We start from the raw sequence: 14765 nt of genomic DNA, 5'->3' as shown, positions 1-14765 counted from the left end.
GGTGGAAATGAAACCTACAGCCCTCTTTGCCTCAATATGTAAGGATAGGTTTCTAATAACACTGTGTCACCTTGGAAAATTAAAATAGCACCTCCTGTTCTGATTGTGTATGAAAGTATAGCTAAAACAAATTTCATGGCACTGATTAAGTATCGTGTTCACTAAACTTTCCAATCCCATTATGGATCTTTCTATATTGGTGTTAGCGGAGGCTGCACGGTGAGTAAGAAAAATCAGATTTCAGGTGCTCACAAGCATGACAAATAGGCACTGAAGTGGCCTTGAGCACTGTGATGTAGTAACAGAGAGGAAATTGAAGCATTCAATATTCTGTGGTGCCTGAGCCCTCTGCAGATGGCTCTTGGATTTGAAGATACAGAATTATTTTTGTTGGAAGATCAGGGAGGTTTGTGTTGGTAATCTAGCAAAAAGAAATCATCTTGTTTCATGAGGGCTTGTTGTTTGTTTTGCTTTGACAGTGCCAAACGAAATAATTTTAATGCAGGCAGCATAATATAAGTAATAATAGCACACACACTAACTTGCAGCTCTTACTTTAGGAGCTCATCTCTAAATGAAATCAATGCAAGATTTAGCAAGTCCTTCATACAGTAGCAAATCTCCAGTTCCAGGAGGCTACTGTACATTTCTGTGTTAATTAGGAGCTTTGTGGAATTTAATTCAAGGTTGCTGACAGAAAGGTTTGTGATGAGGAGTATTTTAAACCCATGACTGACAGTAACAGCAGTGCTGCAGTCTATTGCCTTAGTTGGACTATGTGTTCTGCCCATCTTCATGCCCAACCATTTCATTAAATAACTTGATGCTTAATAGCTCATGAAAAAAAAATATATTTCTGTATGTTAATCTTTGAATCATTCTGCATTTTATAATTGGATTTTATAAATAAAATGCATAAACTTAATTATATATTCCTATTCTGGGGCCTGTTTCTATCTGGCAAGTAGACCTGTGGAAAGAGATGAATTCATAGTTGAATAGATGATCTGAAAATATTTATATATTATATAATCCATTTAGACATTCACTTTCAGGGAATGAAGACAATAGCAGCAGGTATCTAATAATTAGGTGTCATTAGTACATGCATAAAGATAGATTTTAATCTGTTATACTGCACGGAAATTATCATGGCTTAATATTTTTAAATTAAGAGCTTCACTGTTTTAGATTTTCATATACATGGAAGTGCTGCAATTTTGAAATAAAATTTAGTATTAAAAAACTCACAAAATAATAGAATAATGATATTTCCTCTTTAAATTGTTAGGCACAGCAATTGTGAATCCTAGCAAAAAAATTCTGATTTGTTAATATACACCTGCCTGATCTTCCAACAAAAGTAATTCTGTATTTTCAAATAAAATTAACTCAGATTAGCTTGTAGGTTTAATCAAACATGTAGAACACAGATCAGAGCAACAACATTGGCTATTACTCAGTAATATGCACAGGTGTGACCCTGCAAAGGTCAACAGCCAGGCACTTTGTTCAAGTATGGAAAGTTAAAAATAGCCTGTGCAAGTGTAGTTTATATAAACTGGTGATGTACAGTAGCCTTTGAAGGCAAGTAAGAGTGAAAAAGTGTATTTAATTACCTAAAATTTAATTGACCTGTACAGGAGAAAAATATGAAATATGAACGATCCAGTAGCTTTATGAAAGAAATGAAGTGGTACTTTATAAGGCTATTAGAATTCCTATTGATTTTGTGAATAATCGTGTCCTTGATTATTTTATCTCTCTTTCCACACATTCAGCCATCCCCTGCAAATGAAATTTAATTATTGTTTAGACAGAATCTGAACACATCCTCAAGCAAAACAGTACAACCAGCAATGGCACAACAATTTGACAGCTCCCTGCAGCCGTACACAGAATCCATCCAGAACTGGATTGTGTCCCAGCGTGCTGCAAAACTGCACTTTGCTGCCTCTCCTTATGTTCTCAGACAAAGCCAAGTCAGCCAAAGGATGAAACTGGGTAGCTGTTGGTGGAACTCCTGTTCCTCTCTCAAAGCCAGCACTTGCATACTCAGGCCCAAGCCCAGTTCCCTGCTGGTGGCCTCTCCTTCAGGAGCACAGAGGGAGGAAGGTCTGTGTCCCTCCTCAGCGAGGAAGAACTGAGCTCACTGCCAGAAGTGAACTCAGAAGCCTGTGCAGGATCAGTGGTTTGGTAGCAACCAGGACACTCCAGCATCACAGGGCTTGTGTAATGCAGGTCACAACACCAAGCTGGTGTTTCAGACTGTTATGTACAAGATTAGGTCCAAAGTGGGAAAATCTACTTAATTTTGAGATGTTCTTCATGCAGCCTTTCATAGGAAGGAGAGTTCTTTCAAATGCACCAAACACTCTGCCCAGCCATGACATTTCTGTAAAGGTTGCAGGAGTACAAACAAGAGCTGGACTCAACAGCTGCCTGTCATCCATGCCAGTTCTGGATGCCAGCAGAGAAAACTGATTTAAAATTGCATGATGAGGTACATTTAAAATGTACATCAAAAACCTGAATTTATACAGGCTGGTTTCATCCCTAATTTTATAAGTACATCTTGTCACATTTTCCAGGCAGCTTAACCTTTTGAAACTACTACCTATTAGTGGGCCAAAACCATCTTTTAGCTTTTGAAGGGGTTTAAATTCAAAATATACTTGGCACTTCTGTTTCAAGTAAAGATTAAAAGCTGGTAAAAAAGAGTCTCACACTGAGCTAAACCCACCCCAGAATGGTGTTATAAATATGCAGAGGCTATGGGGAATAAAAACCAAAAAAGATCTTTCTTTCAACAAAGAAATCTGCTTCCTTCTCAGGATCAAATATGATCCAAGAGAAAATGGTGAAAACTGTAAAAAATTACACAGAATGAGAGCCTACAGAAAAATATAGAAATATTCTTCAGTAATATGTAAGAGAACAAGGAAATAAGCATCAATTTATAGTTCTAGATTGAGACACCGAAGTTTATCTCTGAACACTCACCAAGATGACCAAAGACCAAATGTCTGAGCAAAGACATTGAACTGCAATGAGACTGAGGAATGGATATTACTGAACCCAAAGGGAAAGTAAAGCTTGATGTTCTCAATTTGAGCATATCCAACAGTCACCATTTATGAAGTCTGATGGCATGATTTCTCTAACAAACCCAATTCAGCCTAGAAAAGAGAAAATACACTTGTATGTGTTTTATAAGGTTGAATAGAGTCACTTGGGACCTCCAAATTCACAAATATGACCTCAGTAGTTTGTGAGTCTTCAGAACACACCCTGAAAGGTTTGATATAATGCAGATAAATGGAGATAAAAAGGATGGTCCTGTACAATGACCAGAAGAACTTTTACTTGTACATTTTCTCAAGAGAGAGAAAATACAAAGGGGGGAAAAAATAAAAATAAGAAAAAAAGAAACCAGAGGAAAGCTCTAGCCATATTTGTAGGCAAGTGAGCATATGCAAGTGGAAGCCTGAGCCCTGGTGTTTTCTGTAATATTCCATGTGCAGCTGTGAATGCTTGCACTAATGCCAGTTAATCTGCAGGCTGAGGGAAGGCAGTGTTGGCCACAGCACTGGAGTCATCTACTGCTCTTCAAACATTGAAACCCAACCCTTCACATCCTCCTGGGCTCCACCAGAAGGGAGCAGATGGAGACTCGCTAAGCTGCTCATTCAAACACAAATGCATAATAAGGCAGTAAACATTAGGGGTTTGACACAATACCAAAGCAGAGGAACAGCAAAAGTTTTGCTAAAAGTGCTTCTCGCTTAAGCCTTTCTCTGATGCTTCCAGTAGAGTGAGAGTTCATGGCTTAAACCAGGACTAGCAGCATACAATTAAATATGAGTAAACCTTTTTTATATTAAAAAACAATTAAAACTAGAGAAAAGACCCTTTGCAATGGCACAGTCTGACTCTGCTTTTATGTGATGCACCAATTTCAAGCAGCTCTGCAATTTGTTGTTTGCAATCTTGCAATTAAGGCTCATCCCTGATATCCTGCACTAAGAGGATGCCTTTCAGCTTGCTTTTGGTTTGGTTTTTCTTTAAAGGTCTGACAATTTTCTTTCATTCCTACTCCAGATGAAATATATATTTTATTCCTCTTTCTAGCAGACAAAGTTTAGAGAACAGATAAAATGAGGACGAAAAGTTCTTCTTGCTCAGCTTTTTAATTTCAAGGTTTTTCTACTTTAATTTTCTTTCTTTTTTCTTTCTTTCCTTTTTTTTTTTAAATTCCTTGAACTCTTAGGGTCAGTAGTAAAAGTGCCATTCAAGTATCTCTTTTTCCTGAAACCATGGCAGAAACCATCCATTTTCTTTGGGATAAATAAACTTAAAGAAGACTTTCTTTTGTTCTCTTTCCCATGACTGAAGTGAAATTGTTTGCACCACTGGATATAACTTCATTTTCAAAGAGTTTTCTTAATAAATACAAAGTAGGATTCAGACTACGCAGAAAGATGAGACTGAGAAGGATAAGGATCCACAAGAAGAATAAACCTCCAAAGAGTTTTCTCCTGCTTTCTGTATATCTTATTCTAATTCTGACATCCTTCCTCCTCACAAAGCAATTCTGACTGCAAACTTTCCAAACCATCTCTTTTGAGTTGAGGAACATTTTCACACCATTTTGTGATCTGATGCATTCCAGCCACTCACATGTGGCCTTACTGGTTTGTCAGGATGCATTCCTGTCTCACTTTATTAAATACCCTGAGGATAATATTTGCTGCAATACAGTTGAGCAAAGAAGAGAATGTGAAACAAAGTCTTGATTCTGAATTCCCTGACCAGTCTTGTCATTCAAATAGAAATACAGAGTATGGAATAAATCTAAAGAGGAGAACAGCTTCCTGTGCTTATTCAAGGGATAATGATGTCCTAGGGGAGACAATAAAAAAAAAAATTAAATTGCACAAAGGACACCTCCAGTACATCTAGTAAACCTTGTAGGAAAACATAACAACAAAATCAATAATAAAAACCTATTTGTGAGGATGCTAAATAAAGCAAGTTAGGAACAAGACTTTGAAATGCATATATTGTAAACTGAGTACTAATACCTCAAAATAATTATTCCTAATCCAGATTGAGATTCAGTAGGGATATTTACCCAGTGCTTACCTCTTCTTTTGTGCAACCTGACTTCCTATAAATAATCAGGGAAAAAGAAACACAGCAAAGCTCTTCAGCACAGTGCACACCATGTTCTGTTCTGCTCAAAACAATGCCTGCATTTGCCCAAAAGTTGTGTGAGTGTTTAAGGTAGATCATCCATGTGTTGGTTTGTTCTGCATGGATGGTTACTCCTGTTAAATCTTGTTGATTTTTATGTAAGAGGAACAGCAAAAGGAAAGTGCAGAATACCAGAGCCTCATGCTGCGCTCTTTCTAAATATACTGGCTACACAAAGTCCATCAGCATCCCAAAAATCACCTTTTGTGGCAGGTATAGCAGTGTCTTTATTCTCCTAATTTTAAAGGGATAATCAGATTTTCATCTGATTATAACAATTCTCTCTTTGTGCTGAAACTAAGCACAATGAAAATAGTCTAAATGGATTTTGGAAAGAGTGGAATAAAGTCACTGAGTGAACTGGAGTAATGCTTGACAGAATGGCAGGAAGGAATCTAGAGGTTTGCTGTAAAATATATGCATTAAAAAGAAAAGAAACCAACAAAGCAACCAGAATACACACATACTTCTAGCCCAATACTTCAGCACATAAAACAACTTATATTCATTGATTATCACAATACATCCCTCTCAGTTTTAAGAGAAAAGTTCCTAAATATATATTCAGTGCTTTGAACTCTGAAAGTCTTTTAATTGAAAGAGAGCTGCATATTTCAGCAGTACTTAAATGACTTCAGGTAATCCAAAATTCATCTGAAAGTTCAAAGAAATTCATTTATAGAGTATTGGCATTTCAAGTGACCAACTCTTAACCTGTCAAATTATATATCTTAAAAACTACAGCAAAAATCTCTTTTTAGACCTTTGGTCTGGTCATGCATTGCAGCTTATCAATAGCAGTAAAGCTTGGCAAACGCAGAGGCTGTGGTTGAAGTTCATGTCAATATAGCACAAGGTCCAGGAAAGACTTGCTGTCTCACTAAAAGCTTTTCTAAAGATTTAACTAGAAAAATGCTAATGCTATTGTAAGATTTCTCTGCACTGCACCCACTTGCACCCTGCAAGAGCTTCCCACACATTGTCACAGATATTAAACATAAATGTAAGTAATGAATATAAAACAAAAAGTCCTTTTGCACTACTACAATAAGCACAGCATTTACATTTCAGGAACTGCTGAATGATAACAATCATAACTCTGAAATTATTTACTGTGAAATTTGGGCCACTAAAATAACTCTAAGTATGCAATTCTCAAGGAAAAGTTCAAGGAGAAAAAAATGTTAGTTCTTATTCTTGCATCATATATTATAAATTAAAAATTAACTGTATCCAAGTCTTAGAACATTTAATAATTACATTTCCATCTTCTATTTTTCCTTGAGGTGTGCTTCATTACACAGGTGCACAACTGAGTAGGGATGCTCTGACTGACCTCTCCATTCTCTTAAAAGTCCAAGATATATTCCCACTTACTATAAATGATCAAAGTTTTATGGACTAATGACAGTTTAAAATACTTTTCCCCCCCACTTTTACTGCAGTCCTGTCATTAAGACTAACAATCTAAAGTAGCTAAGAGAATGAGTAAGCAAGATGATTTACACAGATGATAGTGCAATGGTAAGAAGTGGGGAAAGTTCCTTTCCGAATTTTTTTGTAGCTGACGCATTAAAAAGATTTACACCAAGGTCTTTAAGTGAAAAGAGAGCATTGCCAAAGAGGTCTGGCAAGCTCTTCTATCAATAAAATCCTCTGCCCCATAAATTTAACCAAACTCTCAGCTTAAACCTGATTAGCACTACAAAGATCTTGCCTTGTTACCAGAGAAGCCCACTAGCCCAGTATCCAAAGGGTCTGATAAAAATCAGACAAGATAGCAACACTTCTATAAAATTGTCACCACCATAGCATCACTCATACTTTTTAATTTCCCATGATGCCACAAAAGCTGAGGAAATATTTAGCATGAGAAATCACAGGCTCTAATACAGGGCAAAGTCATATTGAAATTACTTAGGGCCGGGCACAGCAGTAAAATCTTGTAAGATTCTGTGCCTGGCTGATCTGTACATTTAGAGCAAGACTTACAAAAATGATGGCATAGGGTTCAACTTCTTCCAGAATGTTCTTCAGTAAAAGGTCAATTTAGAACAAGCTTGTATCTTTTTCATAATCCAACTCCTACTGTTTTTGTTCATCAGAAATAGCCTGAATCAGATCTGAGTTTAGGTGTAGGGCAGATTCAGATCAAGACTTAATTTTATGACTGTACATGCATTTGACATTTGAAAGCAGCAGTATTTGATACAGTTCACAACAAAATTTCAAGACAAAATCACAGAAATAAAAGGCTTGCTATTGCTCAGTATAACAGAACATTATTTGTTTGGTGCTAAAAATGGGCTTAAAGTTGTAAGCCATGACTGTTTTGACAGTCCTTGCTTCCAGATCAGCTGTTCCTGACATTTCCATCAACTATCAACTTGGATTGGAGCCCATCCAGATCTAGAAAACAGGTGCCATCCAGTTTTGGACTTCACCCAAAAAAGAGTAGGGAAGATACTCATATGTCCTCACCCTCACCCTGAAAGTCTGAATAAAGTGATAAACTTTATATAGGGAACTCCCACAGTCAGATCCTAGCAGGAAGAAAAGCAAGGGGCCAAGGGAGTGGAGAAAAACGCCACAGCAGTGCAGGCATCTCTGCTGAGGGCAGCAGGTTGCCCTCATTCAGACATCTCTGAGCCAAATTCTTTAGCCTCCAACAGATACAAACAAATACATAGAAATCCACTGAGATGGAAGCCAGGTTTGCCTTCTGACCAGTCCACACATCCTGTGCAATTCTACTCCGAAACTGAATCAGGACACAGCCTTGGATAACTGGTCCATCATAGCAGTGTTGAGTTTCTATGGAAAAGTTTGATAAGCAGCTGGATATCATTCAGGAATTGTTGTGCTCCTCCAGCCAAACAAGGGCGGAAGAGAAAGCCACCAAAAAGGGAGGAATCTTCCATAACCAACAGCTTTCTCAGCTCAGTGCTGTGATCTGGCAGTCTACAGGCAGCCAGAAACATCAGGAATTCAAACAATTCTGGTTAAAGAGAGGTTACAAACCTTGCATTTACAAACACAGAAAGAGGCAGGTCCCATTCCTCTTTCTGCTCAGCCTTTCCTCAACCAAACTTTGAGCACTTGCAGGTGCAGTTTCCAATTCTCCAACTTTCACCCAGGTCTCAGACTACATACTGGACACTATCAACGCCCAGTTGTAAAGTCGTGTCACAAAATCCAGGTATTGCCATGGTAAAATAACACCAAAAAAAAAAAAAAAATAGGGAGCCAACATGCATCAAAGGATGGTCAGCCTAGTCTTATTCCTAATCTTTTATCTGTATCAAAGAATTTACTCCTCTATCCAACCATGGGTATTACCAATGGCTGTTTAAAATACAGTTAGCATTTGTAATGGTATTCTGATTGAGAAAAGGAAAAAAACACTGAAGGTTACTACTGAAAGTGCTTGCCAGTGTTCCTCCTTGGTCAGAATTATAATTACGTGTATAGGAAGCTCCAAAAATGGATGTGTCCTAAACAAGAAACAGGACAGAATGTGATCTTCATGGCAACAAATATTCAACTAAACACAGAGATTTTAAGCTGTTTTAAGAAAATGCTTTTTTCGCATTCACCAGTTTGGAGATGGACTCTTCTTCTGCAAATGCAACTACATCAGCTCTCCAATGGCAGATGGCAGGAGTGATCATGAAGAGAATAATTTTACTTTCTGGTCAACATCCACTTGTCAGGACTTTTATTTAAGTTACTTTTTAATTGAAATCTGCATCTGCATCTATTTCTTCATTCACATACAAAATATTTAGGAAAAATTAGCAGGAAAATCTCATAGAAACATAGCATCTTCCATCTCACTCCCTGCCTTAGCATCTTGTACAGCAGCCTGGGAAACCAAAACAGGTCATGCATTAAAAACCAGTTTTCAGAACAATTCATTAAAAGCAATGCAGAGTTCTTGTTGCTTTCATGCTCTCCCCAGATGATGTGTTGACTGCATATCATAAATGCAAGCCCTCATTCCTTGCAGACCTGCTCCCCAGAGAGAGTTAAAAGAGGGAAGACACATTATTCATCCAAGTATGAGAAGTTAAAAACGTTCAGAGGGGATTACAAATGTCATTTTTCCCACTGAATCTCTTTCACACTAAGTCCTGTTGACTGCACACGTTCTCACAACTGTCCCCTTAGCACAGTTGTAGAAACATCTCCATCTCAAGTATCATCCTTCAGGGAAACTCAGAATATTTTTCTTGTTTTCAGCTTGTTGGGAAAGACATGAAACTCATTCATAAAGAAATTGTTTCTTCTCGCCCCTATTTGTATTCTCACATGAGCTACAACTTTTACATCCTGTATATATAGGAGTTGTGTAGAATTGTGATTTATGGCACTTGTTTCACCTATTTTCACTGCAATTTTTTTTACTCCAAACAATTTTTTGTTCTGACTTTGTATTTCAGTTACTGGGTTTTTCCCTGCAGTGTATGAATTTAAAGAAGTTCTGGAATTCTGAGACACAATTTGTTGCAGGGGCCTGTTGTCAGTAGATGGCAGCATGTGGCTGCTTAGTACACAGACTGCCAAAATTCTTACAGGGAAAACAAACTCCCAGGCAGAAACAGCTGGGTCTTTGTAAACCCCTACTCCTACCTATCTTTCCCAGAAAAATACTGCAGTCATGTCTCTTACAAAATCCTTCAGGGCCTGAGTCAAACTGTGAAGGTTTCCTTGATTCTGGGTTTGGTGTTTGGTTGAGATTTTTTTTTTCCCCAAACAAAAGCAGAGCAGAAATGAAAAGATTTCTGTAAATCAGAGATAATCTAGACAGAGTCTCTTGGTACAGATACTCAGAAGGGTCTGTAAAGGTTTGGAATTCCAGCCCTGTATTTGAAGTTTAAGACATCAATTCTAGCAACAAAACCAATTATTGTACTCCAGCTTCTTCACAGTTCTTGACTACACAGGGTACTTTCCTGCTATCAAACAATACACACACATATATAATATTTTCTTTCTCTCCTATCTGTATAAAAGGATGCAGCAGTGTATCCAGGAGTATACCTTACAAAATTTAAAATTATAAATTCCAAAATTTCACTCCTCTCTCAGCTGGTTTTCATATGATAATTTAAATGGAAACAGTTCCCAAGTTAGTATCATGTATATGTCTCATTCATTCTAAATTTCTAATTCTTTAAATTCCCAAAACCAAAATGGGCTTGAGGAAATGTACACATCTCTTTGCACTTGCAATTTACAGTTTTCTTCTCTGAGTAAGTAACTATATTAAATGTTGTGGGCAACATATAAAAGTGTATTTCTGTATACAAGGTTTATTTCCATTTATATTATGTGGTTCTTTCAAGTTAGCAAGTTTAGAATGTATTTATAACAGAGTTTTCACAGTGGATAGAAACTGTCCTACCTGGATATATCCCTTTCACTTTCTGACAATATAGAAGCTTAACAGTGTATTTTTCTGAAAATTTTATAAAAATGCTAAGAGTCCACAAACAGCTCATACATCTCCTGTGTCATGTTGGTTCTACAGACAGAATTACTTGGTCGTTTCAAAACACTAAAGAAACAAGAACCTATTTTAGGTTGCTGGTGTGTTTTTCCTCACCTGACATGATTTCATTAGCCTTATTCTGTCCCTCAGAAGCAGCTAAAATTCCACTTTTTCCTCATTGCAAGTAGGAGCTGCCTCAGCACTGTGGGGAAAGAAAACCCTTTTGTCAAACAACATAGTGCTTTTAAATTACAACGTATCACACAATTGATCTTAATAAAACAAGGCCTCAGAAGGGTCTTCCATCACATGAGAGCTCATGGATGTTTTTAAAGCAGCAAGTCCATTTGTTCTGAGCCTGTGAGGGTAGTGGCCATGGCTCCCATGCCAGAGGCAGGATAGCTGGAGTGCACAGCACAGATGGAAGCACTGCCTGTGAATCCTGTGCTCCTGTTGGGGTTCATGAGTTGAACCACAGGCTCCTTCCAGTCTCTGAGCTCTGGGCACCCAGATCAGGCCTCCCCCTACCCTGTCCTGCTGCCCCAGGACTCCCAGTGTCTGTCAGGAGGAGCATGTGCTCCCCCAAGCTTCTCCTGGCAGCTCCTCAGATTATTTAATCTCCAAAAGTCCATCTGGCAAGGAACAGAAGTTGAAACCAGCTGCTCATCCGTGGAGAGCATCACTAGGCAATTATTGCCACAGACTATCTCAGAAAGTCCAAATTTCAATATGCCTTTGAAATTTGGTGTGCTTTGAGTTGCAACAGATGAACTACAAAGAAGGCTGCAAAAATCCTTTGTATTACTAAGCAGCATTAATGGAGCAAAATGATGATTTAAAGATCCCAAGGTAATGACAATTAAAATAGCATCAGTTATAGCAAAGAATGGCAGTAAAAGGTCTGCATCAGCCTAATACTGTAAATAGAGGGAAACACAGGACATTTCTCCAGGTTCTAATGCTGCCACATTATATCCTACTTGCAACTATTGCTTTGCAGTTTCTGAGCACAACTTATAAGCAACATGGCAGCTGACAACACAATTCTTTATGTCTTTGACGTCCATCCCATCCTTTGATTTCTTTTTTATGACCTCTTTTTCCTTATTACCTTACCATTAATCTCTATTTCCTCCCTGACTTCTCTCTCCAGGTGTTTTCTCCTGTATTTCTTCAGACCGTAATAAATCTGATGGATAACACTGGGGGGAGGGAAGGATCTTCACTGAAGCAGCATTTCACAAAGATAAGGTTAAAAGAGGGGCAACAGGATCTAATGTCATTATGTATTTAAATAGTGCTAATAGTGCACGAGCAGGCATGCCAGAACTCAGCAGCTGTCCCTAAAGGTACAAGCCAGATTTCTGCCTCCTCACATGATAGCCCAGTTTAACCTCTGCTGGAACATATCTCAGCACAAATAGATTATAAAACCTCTTTCCCTACAGCCATCTCATTTATCTACCTTCAAAAATGTTCAGAGTTTTTCTGTAGAGTTAGAAATTCAAAGATTACACTCAAAGTTACAGAAAATTAACACAGCAGAAGTTTCATAGTAGAGTTAAAGCAGAGTGGATGAAGTAGAATAACAGAGGCTTTTTCATAGATATCTATAAGCATATTGAAGAGATATCTGTATATCTATATATATCATCTAAATATTATAGATAATTTATATATATATACCTATATCTATATAATAAAACTGATATATAAATAATATTTTATGTATGGACAAACTATGATACCATCAAAGTAAGCAGAATTTGGCATAAATTTGGATGAGAATTCATGCATGGGAAAGAGTTCTGGACATAGAAATATGCAAAAAATTGAGGCACAATTTAGCAGAGGCAATCATAATTGTGCTGTGTCCAGCTAAAAGAACAGCCACTGAGTTGCAGGTAATGATATCTGATCTAGACAGTTTCAAACTTTTAGGTTAATTGGCACCTAATGCAGCTTGAGAACAACAGATCAAAATTTATGAGGAGCCATATTTTCACTCTCTGATCTCACAATTAAGAAGCAAATATAGGACCTACAAATGAGAAAAAGAATGAATTTCTAGAAAAGTCTGTGAATAGGAAGAATATGTTTAATTTTGACAATGGTCATATGGATGTGCATCTTCTAATATTTGCAATCAGCTTTTTCAGGCTACAACATGTAACAACACTTTTCTGGATTGAGTCTGTGTCTAGAAAGGATTTAGTCTTGTTTTGGATAACCTTCTGGGACAAAATGCTCTCTGGCAGCCTGCTGTGCCTCTATCTCCCAGTTTTCCTTCAGACCTTCAGCAAAAGAAGTTTTGTATCCTAAAATAGTTCTCTTAAATTCTAAATTCAGACAAGCTGGTATTTTGTTAGAGTTTCTTCCACCCAAGAGAAATTATGTGACTGCTCACTTATAAGAATCCTTTAGCTCCAGAGCCCTTATAATTTGTTTAGGTTAATAACATATATGGTATATCACACCTTCAACGAGCTTCCATAGCTGTGCCAGATGCCATCAGTGGAAGATTTTGGCAATGAAGTACCTTCAGTGCAGCAATCCAACCAGACACAGTAGTGAGTGCGGTCCTGATGAAGTCTCTGTTACAGACACAGAAAACCTCAGGCAAGATTTGACTTTGGAAAATTGTTGGAAACCCAGTTTGTGTGGCAGTGCTGGAGGTGGAAATGCACTTTACACTTCTTACAATATATAGCCAACACTACCACAGCTAGAAGGTTAGAGCTGCTCCACATCAAGAACAAAATACTTCACTCTTCTGTTTAAGCCTTCATCATTTACTGTTAAATAAAATATCTCAGGTTTCACCCAGTCTTTCATAGTGTATTTTCTGACACTGCCTGCATTGGGCAGCCCTTTTCCTTATTCAAGTTCCTGTACCTACAAAACTGTTTTCATTTAACTGTTTATAAACCAACATCTCAATTCTGACACCACCAGAAAAGTTTCAAACACAGCATCTGTCCCTCATGTACTTTCCCTGCATTCACCAATGCTTTAGAAATGAAGCCACATCTCAATAAAACGGCCTGGATTACAAAGAGGTAGTGCAGCTGCAGAAGCCAGCAGTACTGCACTGAGCTCCAAAAGCACAAAAGGCCTGAGACTATTTTTAATAACCTGGCCTCATCTTGAAGGAGAAGTAGGAATTAGAAAGGAGGAAAAAGATGATGCATGAGATAACCAGCTTAGATAAAACAAAGGCATAATTTGATGCAGTTTGCTCTGCAGTCAAATTATTGGGTACAAAACACTCACACCCTGGTCACTTTAGGCAACTTCTAACAGGCACAAGGAGATTCAGGAAGCAGGGGATACACCATGTAAAAGTACAAACCAGTTCATTACTGTCCAACACACAAAAACAATTGCTAAGAATAATGAGGTACCAATCCAACCCTTGAGAAGTTCACTGCTCCAAAGATGACTCCACATGACTCCTTCAAACAACATTTGCCAGCCAGGAAGACCGTGTGAGGAGGCTTTTTTCTATTTGTCCTTGGGACAGTTGAACCTTGGTGCTGCAGAGCTGCCATCTTAGCTCTTGTTTTCTTCTTAGGACTGTGTATTTTTCCATGGTTTTTTTTTCCTTTTGAATCCTTGAGCTGCCAATTATGCCTGTCTCACCTGCCTTATCTCTGCAGTTTCACCTTGTTTCTTTGCACAGCTCTGCTCTTTTCCAGCTCTTGCCATCAGGTCAGCAGGCTTCTCAGAAGTCTGAGCTGGGGCTGCACAAACATTGCTGGATCCTGGATCACAGACAGCTGAACCACTGGGAGGAGGTTACAGGGACAGCAGGCTGTTCTGGAAAACTATTGACATTCTTTTAGGGAGAGCTAGGGAGCAGAAAGCAGCAACACTCACTTAATAAAATAAAAGAACCTCTTTGCATCTCATTCAACTCTGACACAGCAGTGAGAGCAGCAGAGGATTCACACAAAAGCAGACAGAAGTACATAACAGACCTCTTCATTTGCACTGAGAAGTTAAGCAACAATAA

The sequence above is a fragment of the Taeniopygia guttata genome, chromosome 7, assembly GCF_048771995.1.
Source record: "Taeniopygia guttata chromosome 7, bTaeGut7.mat, whole genome shotgun sequence".
Classification (NCBI taxonomy): domain Eukaryota; kingdom Metazoa; phylum Chordata; class Aves; order Passeriformes; family Estrildidae; genus Taeniopygia; species Taeniopygia guttata.
Note: the sequence above shows the minus strand (reverse complement) of the source record.